A 14,365-nucleotide genomic window follows, 5' to 3' on the forward strand; every position below is an offset into this window, starting at 1 on the left:
TTAAGCTATTGGCTCCATTGTCTGCTGACTGGTACTTACTCTCATATTTCCAGCCTCCTCATGGTTCTCTGCTTGGGCCGTGAGTTCAGTCATAACATCATAGACATCATCAAAGACATCCTCCCATAGTCCAAAGGGATGAGGGTAACTGATTTGCAGCACTCTGACCTTGAATGAACCTGTAGCCTGAGTCAATCAGCCAGAGAGTTTGGCCCTTGGGAGCAAGAAAGTCACTCATGCTTTTGAATGCAGCCTTTCTGCTCTGGCCCTGATCTTTTCCGGGACCTGAGAAACATGATGTCAAAGGGCTGCTTTGCTCATATAAGGAGATATTGAAGATTCAGAACCTAATTGGCGTTTGAGCTTCAGAAAGTGGCAGACGAAGTGTCCCCGAGCACCAGAAATGGTAAAAGGTCTCTCTATTGGCTCTCAGTAAGGAGGATGTAGGGGATGTGTCTGTGTATTCCCCTCCCATTGCTGTAGACCTTGTCAGTATCCTGATGCTCACAGAGTTATTTTGCAGCTGAGGCTGTGACTTTGATGACAGGGGAGGCAGGATGGCTTTAAGCAGATATCTCATTCTCCAGGGACTATGTTTTCTCTTTAGCACCCTGGTGGGTGCTCTAGGTAAGACTCACCTCTCTTTTCTGGGGCCAACAGCAAGTGAGTGAATACCTTGGTTAAGGAACAGGTCTCTGGAGTGATGCAACCAAAGCTTCAATGTAGATCATATGTGTATGACCAAAAAGGAACTACTGTGATTGTGAATATTGGTCAGCTGGTAAGAGTGACAGGTTTTTGTAGAGAAGTGATATTTGATTTTAGACTGAGCTCAGTCAGTTTCAGTACCCTCCAATGGCTTCCTTTCTCAGGGAGCGTTTGTTTGGTCTCAGTGGCTCCCAGTTACGTGAGAAGGATCAATGACTGGCCCCAGCTCAGACTCCGGGTTGCCCCTTGCACACTGCATCACCTGGCTGTTTTTCTGATGCTTTGTAAAGGACTGTTCCATCAGGATGTCTATGTTTTATGTATTTATGCTCCTTTGGGCTGTGTGCTTGTATGTGCATGAGTGTCGTAGGTGTGGGGTGTGTGTGAGAAGTGTGTGAAAGCTTTTGTGAGGGAGAAGCGGGGCCAGAAGTGGTTCAATTGGTTGGTATGTAAAGTAAACGGTGCTCACCCCTTAAGGGTTGTGTGTGTGTGTGTGTGTGTGTGTGTGTGTATGCGTGCATGCGTGCTACTGTATGAAGATAGGCAGAGGTCCTCATGTCAGCTCTAACCGGATTATAGATAACCTTGCACCTGTCTGCCTCGTTCTGGCTCCTCTCCTTCAATTCTTCAGTCTCCTCCGCTGCAGTATAGAGCACAATTTTTCATATCTCAGTGCAGGCTCTGTGAGGAGCTTTGCCTTTGGCTTCATCTCATTCTCACCATGTCTCCTTTGTAGAAGCACCTCAGCTGTAAGATGGGACTTCTTGTTTATAGAGATGAAGTGACAGAGCATGGATTACATAAATTTCTTCCATTCCCTGCCCCAGCACTTGTGAATTATTTCCTGATCTTGCCTGGGTCCTGGCTTTGTTGCTTCCCTCCCCTGGATTTTCTGTGTTCTGTGGGGTACATTTTCTCTCTCATGCGTTCCTCTGTTCCTTTCTGTGCCGAGTCTTTCATTCAGAATGACTGCAGGCTAGGGATTGGGCTGCAGAAATTCTAGGATTTATCCTGGAGGAATAGCTCTTTCAGATTTGGGTATGTGTCCAGGCTGAGACAATTTTTTTTTTGGCTTTTTGATAACAGGGATTGAACCCAGGGGTGCTTAACCACCGAGCCACTTTCCTAGCCCTTTTTATTTTTATTTTTATTTCAAGAAAGGTCTCACTAAGTTTCTTAGGTCCTTTCTAAGTGGCTGAGACTTGCAATCCTCTCGTCTCAGCCTCCCAAGTCTCTGGGATTATAGGCCTACACCACCATGCCCAGCTGACTACTCATTTTTTTTTTTTGCACATTAAAATATTTTATTGTCATATTACAATATAGACTATTAAAGACTAATAAAGACAATTTTGATTCAGTCACCACATGACTGAAACTCTATACTTGCCTGTGTTGGACATTTTATTGTTCTTGCTATTATGAAATAGTTGCTCTGAACTTCCTTGTATTTAAATGTAAGGATCATTAATGATTGTTTCCCATAACAATACGCTGTTATAGTTTGGATATGAAGTGTCCCCTAAAAGCTCCTGTGTTAATGCAGGAGTGTGGGAGGTAAAATGATCGGATTGTGAGAGCTGTAACCTAATCAGTCCATCCTAGTTTGAAAGGACTGACTGGGTGGTAACTGTAGGTGTGTGGGGCATGGCTGGAGGAGATGAGTGACTCAGGTGTGCCTCGGAAGGGTTGTTCTTCCCTTTGACCCCTTTTGTGTCTTCCTCTCTCTCTGCTTCCTGGCTACCATGTCCTGTTCAGTTTCTGCACTATACCCTTCCTATCATGATGTTGTGCCTCACCTTGGCCCCAAAGCAATGGAGTTGGCTTGGCCATCTGTGGACTGAGACTGCTGAAACCATGAGCCCCAAATAAATGTTTCCTTCTCTAAGTTGTTCTTGTCAGGTATTTTGGTCACAGCTATTCAAAGCTGACTAAAACATATTCTTAAAGTAGAATCACTGTTTTGTAGAATGTAAATAATTTTAGGACTCTTGATTCATGGAGATTGTCTGTCAGACATGTTTATTCCAAACTTTACTTCCACTAACATGGTATTAGTATTTTTCACAGATCCTCATCAATATTTTTTTAATCAAGTTTTAAAATTCAGTTTATTAGGCAAAAACTGGTGCAAATTAACTAATTTAATTATTAATTTGTGAATTACTTGCTAATGACACTTATCCTTTTTAGTTGAGATGTTTATCATTTTTGTCATGATTTATACTGGAGCTCTTCATTCTACTACTATTTCTTCTTTTTTTAAAATTTTTTATTCTAATTTGTTTTATATGACAGCAAAATGCATTAAAATTCATATTATACATATAGAGCACAATTTTTCATATCTCTGGTTATATGAAAAGTAAATTCACATCATTTGTGTCTTCATACATGTACTTAGGGTAATAATGTCCATCTCATTCCACCATCTATTTTCTTGCCCCCTCCCTTCCTCTACCTCCCTTTGCCCTATCTAGAGTTCGTATAATCTTCCCATGCTCCCCCTCCCAACTTCACTATTAATCAGCCTTCTTATATCAGAGAAAATACTTGGCATTTGATTTTTTGGGATTGGCTAACTTTACTTAGCGTTATATTATCCAACTCCATCCATTTACCTGCAAATGCCATGATTTTATTCTCTTTTATTGCTGAGTAATAGTCCATTGTGTTTATATACTACATTTTATTTATCCATTTATATACTCAAGGGCATCTAGGTTCCACAGTTTAGCTATTGTGAATTGTGCTGCAATAAACATTGATGTGGCTGTGCCCTGTAGTATGCTGTTTTTATGTCTTTTGAGTATAGACTGAGAAGTGGGATAACTGGGTCAAATGGTGGTTCCATTCCCAATTTTCCAAGGAATCTCCATACTGCTTTCCATATTGACTGTACCATTTTGCAGTCCCACCAGCAATGTATGAGTGTGCCTTTCTGTCCACATCCTTGCCAGCACTTATTGTTTTTTGTATTCTTAATAGCTGCTATTCTGATTGGAGTGAGATGAAATGAGTGAGAGTAGTTTTGATTTGCATTTCTCTAATTGCCTGAGATGTTGACCATTTTTTCATATATTTGTTGATTGATTGAATATCCTCTTCTAAGAAGTGTCTGTTCAGGTCCTTGGCCCATTTATTGACTGGGTTATTTGATTTTTTTAGTGTTAATGTTTTTTAGTGCTTTATATATCCTAGAGATTAGTGCTCTATCTGATATGCTTGTGGTAAAGATTTGCTCCCATCCTGTAGACTCTATTCACCTCATTGATTGTTTCTTTTGCTAACAAGCTCTTTAGTTTGGAATCCATCCAATTTATTAATTCTTTATTTTAATTCTTGAGCTATTGGAGCCTTATTAAGGAAGTAGGGGCCTACTACTACTATTTCTAATATAATAACAGAAACAAGTCTCTGTTATGTAAGTGTATATAATTATAGTAGTATAATTGCATCCACTTATACCAACTCATTTAGTTGAGTGCACAACAATCCTTTGAGATAATAATGTGTTTTTTTTTTGTAATCTCAAAAAACTGAGGCAAATTAAGTTAAATCACTTGCTCAAGGTGAAATGGGTATAAGTGATATAGACAAGATTTTATTCTATCTTCTTTTCTTTTTTTGAGTCTGGATTTAATATAGTCCATGTGTTTGTTAACTTTATGCCACTATGATAAAATAACTGAGATAATCAACTTAATGTGGGAAAATTTTATTTGGTTCACAGTTTTGGAAGTTTGAGTCCATGGTCACTGGTCCTTTTGCTTTTGGGACTGTGACAGAAGCACATGACAGAAGGAAACTGTTGACCTCATAGTGGCTGGGAAGCAAACAGAGAGATAGGAAGGGTCCAGGGTCCCAGTAGTCCCTTCAAGGGCACATTCCCAATGAACCTAACTTCTTTCCTTTAGGATCCACCTCCTAAAGGTCTCCCTTCCCATGTACTGCAGGCTGATGACCAACCCTTTAGCATATAATTCTTTGGAGGGGGGACATATTAGATCCAAACTATAACATTCATAATTCCAATCCCTTGATAATCCAAGACTCTTTTTTCCTATAGTTTGCATACTTTTATTTCCTGGCATTTAAAACAAAATTGAAATCAGATCTATCGTTTATGTGTTCCTGTAGTATGGGTTTTGGTAATTACACCATTTTGGTGGCAATTAAAATGTTTCTTAGTCCCTTGTAGATTTTGCAAATTGGTAGCTGGTCTAGAGTCTTGATATACTCATGTAACACTCAACCATATTAAAATTCACAGCACATTCTATCCATGCAGAAGACCCCTTTGGAGCTCTTCCCAGTCATTTCATCCCTGCCATAATCTCATTTCACTCACCAAAGCATATTTCATATTTAAGTCTTACCATATTTAGTTTTTCCTGTTTCAGAAACCTTTTCAAATGGAATTATATACAATATAATCTTTTGAGACTAGCATCTTTCATTTAGATAATGTTTTCAGACTCATCTATCTTATTAATGTATGTTGAGCACATCCTTACTCCTTTTTTTCCCCCTGCTAATTCTTGGTTTGATTTAATCTTTCTTTTTTTCTTTTGTAGTTTTAGATGGACAGAATGCCTTTATTTTATTTGCTTATTTTATGTGGTGCTAAGGATTGAACCCAGTGCCTCATGCATGCTAGGCAAGCACTCTGCCATTGAGCCACAACCCCAGCTTAATCTTTTTTCTTATGTTGGATGCTTAGTTAATTGATTTGGCCTTTGGTTTTTTGGAATTGGCTTATTTCACTTAGCATGATAATCTTCAGTTTCATCCATTTATCAGCAAATGCCATATTGATAATTACTTTCTTATAATAGCATGATTTTTTATTGTAATGTTTGTTGTTTTGTTTACATATCTAAGAAACTACTGTCTATTTCAATATCACAAGTATTATTTTATGTGTTTTTTTTCCTAAGGATTTTATAGTTTTAGGCTTTACATTCAGTCTATGATCCCTCTGACGTTAATTTTTTATATCATGTGGTGAGGAGTTCCAATTTCTGTATTTTGCATATGGATATTCACTTTTACCATAATAATTGGTTGGAAAGACTATTCTTTCCCTATTGAATGGTCTTGGAACACCTGACAACTTTTTCTCTAATTGTTCTTTCTCGAGATTGTTTTGGTTGTCCTGGTTCACCTGCATTTTTATGTGAATTTTAGAATCTGCTTGTCAATTCCTTCACAAAAGAAAATTGAGATTTGCACAGGTATTGTGTTCATTCTTAGATAAATTTGGCTAGTAGTGTCACTTTAACAGTATTTAATTATTAATAGTCTTGAAATTCATGGACATGAGGCACTTATTTTGGTTTTCTTTAATTTATTTCCATAATATTTTCTGTTTTTTTAGAGTACAAGTTTTGGACTTCTTTTGTTAGGTTTATTCCTAAGTGTTAACTTTTTTTTGATATTATATTAAATGAAAAATTTCCTTTAATTTCATTTTTAATTACTCATTGATAGCACATGGAAGCTCAGTGGATTATTATGTGTTTATCCAGAACCATACAACCTTTCCAAACTCAGTTTTCAGTGGATTGCTTATGATTTTCTATATATAAGATCATGTCTTTGAATAGAGAAAGTTTTGCTTCCTTTTTCTCGGTATAGATGTCTTTTATTTCTTTTGCTTGTGGATTGCCCTGGCTATAATCTCTAGTACAAAGATAAGGATTCTCTTTTTTTCAGATCCTCACCAACTTGTGATGTTTTGTCTTTTTCATATTAGCCAGCCATTCTAACTGGAGTGACTGGGATGAATTGATATCTCTTTATTTTTTTAGATAGGAGATTCATTATTTCTGCAGTGACATTTTTATAGTTGAATATAAATTAAATATCTTGGTGCTTGCCCACCAAGAGATAGCTTGAATAACCAAGACTTCTGTTACCAAAATCTGTTTGTTGTGTTTTTTTTTTTTTTTTTTTTTTGTCCTTTGGGTAGTTTAGTCAGAGGTAAGACATTTAACTGGTTCACGACAGAAATGCCCACTCCTTGGTACAGGTTTTGGAATTTTTCCTGCTTTAAGCTCATTTATAATTTCTTCAATATCCTTAGGTTTGAAATCCTCATGGTAGTTATTATTTATCGGTGCATTTACACAGACCACTAAACATTCCACCGCTATAAGAGTGAAACGTTTTTTGAGTGTAGTCTCTCCAACTTATTCCAAGCTTCTTCTAAATGGCCTCCAACGTGCTCAGTTTCAAAGTATGCAAGGTGTGGTAGTGCAGACCTAAATGTGATGGTTTCCAACGGGCTTTCCTTTGTACATGGTATAAAAAGTCGCTGCTTCATATGTTCTCCTTGAGGTACTTGTAAAACTTCTGCAAACTTGTTCATAGCAGAGATGGGGAACCACACATTCTGCCTTTGAGTTAAATCCAGGACTGGAAGCAGAGTTGCTGCCCTTGTGTATAGTTTTTTTTTTTTAAACAATTGCCTCTATCCTCTGGTGTGAAATCAAATGGAGTATCTGGGTTATTCTCAGGAATCTCTCTGTGTACACATAAGGGTGGTCCTCTCGCACCATTCTGCACAGCTGTCTTGTGAAAATTCCTTATATGTCCTCCCCACGGGGTGGTGAAGCCTGCCCCCAGCCTGGAGCAACAAGGAAAAGAGTCTTTATGGTTTTGACTTGCATTTCCCTGATGATTAGCAATTCATGGTTCTGTAACTCAATGATTTCCCAGTTTTTCTTCACATTTAGCTTAATTTTTTATATTATCAGGTCTTTAATGTATTAAACAAAAACTTTTAGTATATTTTATTCTACTTTTTATTTTTGGCAGGAGAGATAGCTTGAATAACCAAGCCTGCTGTTACTGAGAAAAGTCTTCTGGAACTTTCTACAGTAAAGAAAACATCTATTTCCATGTCTGTGTCACCAGCTAGATATAAATTCCACGAAGGCAAGAACATTGTCTCATTATGTTCTGCACTTCTAGCACTTAGCCTAGGGCCTGCCTCTTTAACAGATAATTTTAGTATTAATAAAGTAGTTTTGTGTGAACTTTCAGAATCCCATTCATGTCCATCTCAATGTCAGATTTAAAAAAAAAAACTCTCCTAGGTTGTCTCCTATTCTACTATCTCCTAAACCTCTTTCCATTTATCTTTATTTTCTTTCTCAAATGGACCTGCCTAAGATCCATTTTTCTTTTCTTTTTTTTTTAATAGTGCTGAGATTGAACCCAGGGCCTTGTGTATGCAAAGCAAGCACTCTATCAACTGAGATATATTCCCAGCCCTCCCTAAAATCCTTTTTAAGTTCCGCATCTTCCTAGAAGTTTCCCTCTTTTGATGTTTCAATTGTTTTCAGTGCAAGCACACAAACCCAGGCTGAGGCCTGAGCAGTGTGAATGGGTACAGTAGAGACCAAATTCTTGCTTAGATTTAAAAAAATTCTCATTTTGCTGATCCTAATGGATATGATTCTCAGGAAAACTGACTTCTCCATTCCTGGCAGGGAAGCAGAAACCTAGGCTACTGGATAAGAAAGTGAGATGGCAAGAGTTAAGTTGTTTGGATCCTCGTCCCAGGCTAGATTAATGCAACAGGATTTTTGTCAGCCAGAAGTCTTATTTGGATAAAACAATTGAGGCAGGAATATAAATCTCTGTTATGCTGTTCTGCTACTCTGGAGAAAGCCTTTCAATTAGTTATGTATTGCCCCCATACTTGACAGTTTCTGGGGGTCAGGAATCTGGAGATGGTTTAGCTGGATCATTTGGCTCAGGGTCTCTCATAAGTCTGCAATCATTTAAATTTTATTTTATATTGGTTCTTTTTAGTCCCACATAACATTAGGATTCATTTTGACAAAATTATAAAAGCATGTAATTTGTTCTAATTCAGTCCCCAGTACTTTCCCTTCCCCCCCACCCTCTCCCTATTCCCTTTCTCTTATTCTACTAATCTTTTTGCTAATTACTTATAGTTTTTTAAAAATAGTGTCTTATGGCCAGTTGTCATGGCTCAGGCTTGTAATCCCAGCAGCTTGGGAGGGAGAAGCGAGTTCAAAGCCAGCTTCAGCAGTTTAGCGAGGTGCTGAGTGCTGCAGTCCAGCTGGGCAAAGTAACCGAGAGGTGACAAGTAACTGTGAAGGTTGAAGCAGGAACTGCTTTATTGCGGAACAGCAATATCTTACTGATTTACATAAAGCATGACTCCAAAAGCATCATCCAATCATAGCATTGCTCCCCTACAGATACAGCAATCAGCCAGTAAGGAGTCCCCACCATCTTGATGGCTCGGTGGCATTGCCTCACAAACCACTCCTCCTGGCAAACTTCCAGGCGCCATCTTGACTTGGTTGTGGCCTCCAACATCTCCCGCTTTTTGTTTTATTAAACAACAAGTATGTGGTTTAGGGACCGTGCCTGTCTTAGGTTGTCCAATACTACATATGGTCCTTACCTGTCATTGGATGGTCTGACCTCAAATCGTCAGCGTTCTGGCTTAGGTTGGTACCATTGTAATTGGATCTTACCCGTCTTTGACTACCGGCCCAACATATTTAGCCATACTTGTGGATCTTGCCTTTTCTAGGGCCATGATGGCCTGTTTAATGACCATATGGTTTCTTTTTGTTGTCTGTGTAATCTACACAAACACCATAAACAACCTGCCACAAGCAGAAGGAGGAGGATACAAAATGCCACAATACCAAGCCATTGACGGCTCTAAGTGAGAAGCCCTTGGAAAAATTGTACCACTGATGACACCGTTGGCAAAGACACCCTGGTACTATTAAGAGTTACAATTTGTTGTCTCAATAGATTAGTTAAATTTTGAAACTTTACATTCCATGTGCCATTAAGCATGGCTCCTAGTTGTCTGGAAAGATCTGCTGCTTGAGAAATATTATCATAACGCATAGAAGTGATACACAGTTCAGGTAAGTTCTATAAGTAGCTTAAAGCAGAGGAATCCATTAATATGTCTATTTCTTATTGAAGTAAACCGACTCTTTGGTTGAGCATCAGAATTCCATTTCTAAGATGATCATTAATAATGTTTTGTGTTTGTAAAGCTTGTGCTACTTGTTGAATTACATTCTTTATTGATGCAGCAGTTTGTACAGTTTGTGTGATAGCTATCGCAGAAGCTGTAGTAGCAGCTGTGATGATGGCAGCTGTAATTCCAAAGTTTCGTTTGGTTCTCAGTAATACTGGAAATTCTTCTATTTTTGTCTTCACTGGCACTGGGATGAAGGTAGGAATTCTGGCAATGATACCTGCATTCCAGCAGGCACCAAGAAAACAATTTTTCTGAACAATTTAATACATTATCCTGAACAGAATTATTAGATATAATGAAAAGGAAAGGTGAAAGTAAACAAACAGGAGTAGGTTTGAAATCTATATATTTAGTCTTATTTATCTGTACATTGGTCTCAAATGTAGTACTAGTATTATAATTGTAAGACCCATTAAACATTGATCCTCCTTTTATAAATCCTACAGGTGAAATATCCATACAAGCCCTTTGTCCACAAAGTGACCAAATATTAAATGGATCTGATGTAATGGCTTGACTAGGATTTTGATAAGTAAAATTGTTTCCTTTAAATGTTTCATTTGAAAAGGTGTTAAATCTAGGAGTAAATGTAAATCCAGGAGTTAAGTAACGGGCGGAACCTCGTTCCAAGCAACCTGACCATGTTGGTGGCCAGGTTTGTTCTGGGCTCCAACATTGCTGAGCCCAAGATTTTTGTACTGGCTCAGTGTGAGTACTCTTGCTACTAAACCTAGGAGTAACTCCCGTAATACCAGTTACATTACCAAATCCAGCATAGGTATTATTTATGGGCCAGAACTTTCCTACAGTTAGATTCCCTAATCTAATGCAAGGCTGGGTAGTATTAATAACTGTGCAATCCTATCTCCTGGTGATATTACTGAGATAACCCTTGGAGAACTAGCTATAATTTTTATCTCACCTTCATAATCGGGATCAATTACCCCAGGACTTATCATAAGTCCTTTTAGTGTAGAAGAACTGCATTCTAATAATAAGCCTACTGTTCCTTGGGGAAGAGGTCCTTTTACCCCTGTGGGAATTATTTGAACTCCCATCTCTGGAGTTAGTACTGCTCTGGTGGAGGTGCAGATGTCCAATCGTGCGCTCCCTCTGGTATATCTGCTAAGGGAGTTAACGGATAATGTGTTCTGGGCACTACCCTGATGGTGTTGCTGGGTTCCTTCAATGCCCCGTATATTTGTGGTTGTGGGCTCCGGGGCATTGGGCCCCCCTGTCTGTTTTTTGGCAACGGAGTACCCTCTACAGTAGTCTGAGAATGGCATTCACTAGCCCAGTGTTTTCCTCTACAACATTGTGGGCAAACACCTGGTATTTTTTTTTTTTTGATCATCTCCAGTTTTGTTACTTGTTTTAAACCCTCCTCCTATGGGGCAACTCCTTTTAAAATGTCCTGCTTGACCACAATTATAACATGTTTTTGGCCTGGCACCTAAAGCCTGTTGTACTCCTTGGGTTACTGCAGCTGCCAAAACTTGCCCCTGTACCACTGACTCATTAATATCTCTACACAATTTAATGTATGCATTTAAGTCTTTATGTTTCCAAGGTCGAATAGCCTCCCTACACCATCTATTGGCTTGTTCATAAGCTAGCTGTTTTATTAATGGCATTGCTTGTTCTACATCCCCAAAGACTCTGCTTGCTGTTTGCATAAGCCTATCCACAAACTCTGCGTGTGTAAAGCTCATTGGCTCCTTGTATCACCTTAGATAGCTGACCTTGTAAATCCCCTTGTCTTTGTAGGGTTTTCCATGCCTTAACTGTGGCTGAAGCAATCTATAAATATATAGCAGGATCATATCCAGCTTGTTGTTGTTGACCCTCATAAGGTCCTTATCCTAGTAACATGTCTAAATTTCTCTGTGGATACCTGGCTGCTGCATTTTGCTTGGCAGACTCAACACACAATTCCTGATTAGTAACTTTCCATAACAGATATTGTCCTCCACTTAGCACAGCTTTGCACATGCTAGCCCAATCTGCTGGTGTCAAATTTAAACTTGCAATGGATTCAACCATGCTTACGGTAAAAGGGGCTTGAGGACCATAGGCTGCTACAGCTTCTTTTAACTGCTTTACAGTTTTAAAACCCAAAGCCTGGTGATATTGTTGCCCTTCCACATCCTCAGGTACAGGGCATGCTAATCTTCGAGGTCCTGTCTCAGGATCCCATCTATCAATTGCAGAAGGTGGGGGGCCACCCAGCATATGTTGTCCCCATATACATAGGTGGAGCTGTTGGTTGAATACTTACGCCCTCTGGTGATAGAAAGGGGTTAGTAGCAGCCTTTTGTTGTAACTCCTCCCCTGATAGTCCCTCCTCTTCTGAACTTTCTTCCCCTTTCTGACTAGCTCGAGAGACTTCCTCTTTTACTTGGTCTAAGATGTCTTCTTCTTCCTCTATTATAGTCTGAACTGAAGGCTTTGGACTAAGCAAACAAGATCGTATCAACGTCCATAATGTAATGTGCCAACTGGCAGAGTTCCTGGGCTTTTCTTTTCTATCTTTTTTAAATCTTCACCATGATGGTCCCATTGTGGTATATTTAACAACGCCTCCTCTAAGAACCATGAGCTACATTTTTGTATCGTGTCAACATATGCCCTAACTGTTCTTGGTTTTACTGGGGTGCCTCCTTCCTTTAGCAATTTACTTAACACCCTTTCGGTTTGATTTTTACTAACTTCTGATCCCATATTTTCGTAACAAAGACAACACAACACGCTAAGATAAAACGAAACAAAACCACACTGTATCAATTTTTTCTATTTTCTTGAAATGGCCATCTGTCCTTTTACCCTGTCTACTCCTCAGGGGCGAGCAGCTTTCCTCCCGTCCTATCTATTTCTAGGGACAGGCAGCTTACCTTGTCACTTACCCCCGAGCATCCCAGAGTTCCCTGTATGGGCCACCACTTGCCACAGTCCAGCTGGGCAAAGTAAACTGTGAAGGTTGAAGCAGGAACTGCTTTATTGCGGAACAGCAGTGGTATATATATCTAACTGATTTACATAAAGCATGACTCCATTAGCATCATCCAATCATAGCATTGCTCCCCTACAGATACAGCAATCAGCCAATAAGGAGTCCCCACCATCTTGATGGCTTGGTGGCGTAGCTTCACAAACCACTCCTCCTGGCAAACTGCCGGGCGCCATCTTGACTTGGTCGTGGCCTCCAACAGCTGAGCAACTCAGTAAGACCCCATCTCTAGTAAAATACAAAATAGGTCTAGGGATATGGCTCAGTGGTTGAGTGCCCCTGAGTTCAATCCCTGGCACCTCTCCACCCCCACAAAAAGTGTCTTATGGATATACATGATGGTGAGATTCACTGTGGTATATTCATATATGTACAGAGGTAAATTAGGTCAGATTCATTCCACTGTTCTTTCCTTATCCCATCTCTCATCCCTCCTCTTCAATCCCTTCATTTATTCCATTGATCTTTCTTTTATTTTTTATAACTCCTTATTTTAGATTAGCTTTTGCATATCAGAGAAAACATTTGACATTTGACTTTTTGGTACTGGCTTATTTCACTTAGCATGATAGTCTCCAGATCCATCCATTTACCAACAAATGCCATCATTTTGTTCTTCTTTATGGCTTATACTCCATTGTATTTATAAACCACATTTTCTTTATCCATTTATCTATTTAAAGGCACCTCGTTTAGTTTCATAGCTTGGCTATTGTGAATTGTGCTGCTGTAAACATTGAGGTGGCTGTGTCACTGTAGTATGCTGATTTGAAATCTTTTGGATAAATACCAAAGAGTGGGATAGCTGGGTCATATGGTGATTCCATTCCTAGTTTTTTGAGGAGTCTCCATACTGCTTTCCAGAATGGTTGCACTAATTTGTAGTCCACCAACAATGTGTGAGTGTACCTTTCCCCCCACAACCTTGCCAATATTTATTGTTATTTATATTCTTGATAATGGCCATTTTGACTAGAGTGAGATGAAATCTCAATGTAGTTTTTATTTGCATTTCCCTATTTTCTAGAGATGTTGAACATTTTTTTCATGTATTTGTTGACCATTTGTATTTCTTCTTTTGAGAAATTTTTGCTTGGTTCTTTTGCTAATTGATTGATTTATTTGTTCTTTTTGGCATTAAGTTTTTTGAGTTCTTTGTATATTCTGGATATTAATGCTCTATCTGAGGAGCAGGTGGCAAAGATTTTCTCTCATTCTGTAGGCTCTTCACATTCTTGATTGTTTCCTTTGCTACGCAGAAGCTTTTAATTAGATGCCATCCCACTTAGTGATTTTTTAGTTTATTTCTTAAGCTTTAGGAGTCTTATGGAGGAAGTCAGTTCCTAAGCTGACACGTTGGAGTGTTGGGCCTACATTTTCTTCTAGCAGTTGCAGGGTTTATGGTCTAATTCCTAGGTCTTTGATCCACTTTGAGTTGATTTTGTGCAGAGTGAGAGATAGGGGTTCAATTTCATTCTGTTATGTATGAATTTCCTGTTTTCCCAGCACCATTCATTATAAAGGCCCCCCTAATGTATGTTTTTGGCAGTTTTTTCCAGTATGAGATAACTGTATTTATGTGGGTTTGTCTCTGGGTA

At 38.9% G+C, this 14,365-nt stretch overlaps 2 pseudogenes; one reads left to right on the forward strand and one right to left on the reverse strand.

Moving 5' to 3' along the window:
* Positions 1 to 579: 579 nt before the first annotated feature.
* Positions 580 to 14,365, forward strand: part of LOC114104832 (antigen WC1.1-like) — a 76,519-nt pseudogene continuing 62,733 nt past the window's right edge.
* On the reverse strand, positions 6,684 to 12,943 carry LOC114104833 (NADH dehydrogenase [ubiquinone] flavoprotein 2, mitochondrial-like; annotated as a pseudogene).

Source organism: Marmota flaviventris, chromosome 3, assembly GCF_047511675.1.
Source record: "Marmota flaviventris isolate mMarFla1 chromosome 3, mMarFla1.hap1, whole genome shotgun sequence".
Classification (NCBI taxonomy): domain Eukaryota; kingdom Metazoa; phylum Chordata; class Mammalia; order Rodentia; family Sciuridae; genus Marmota; species Marmota flaviventris.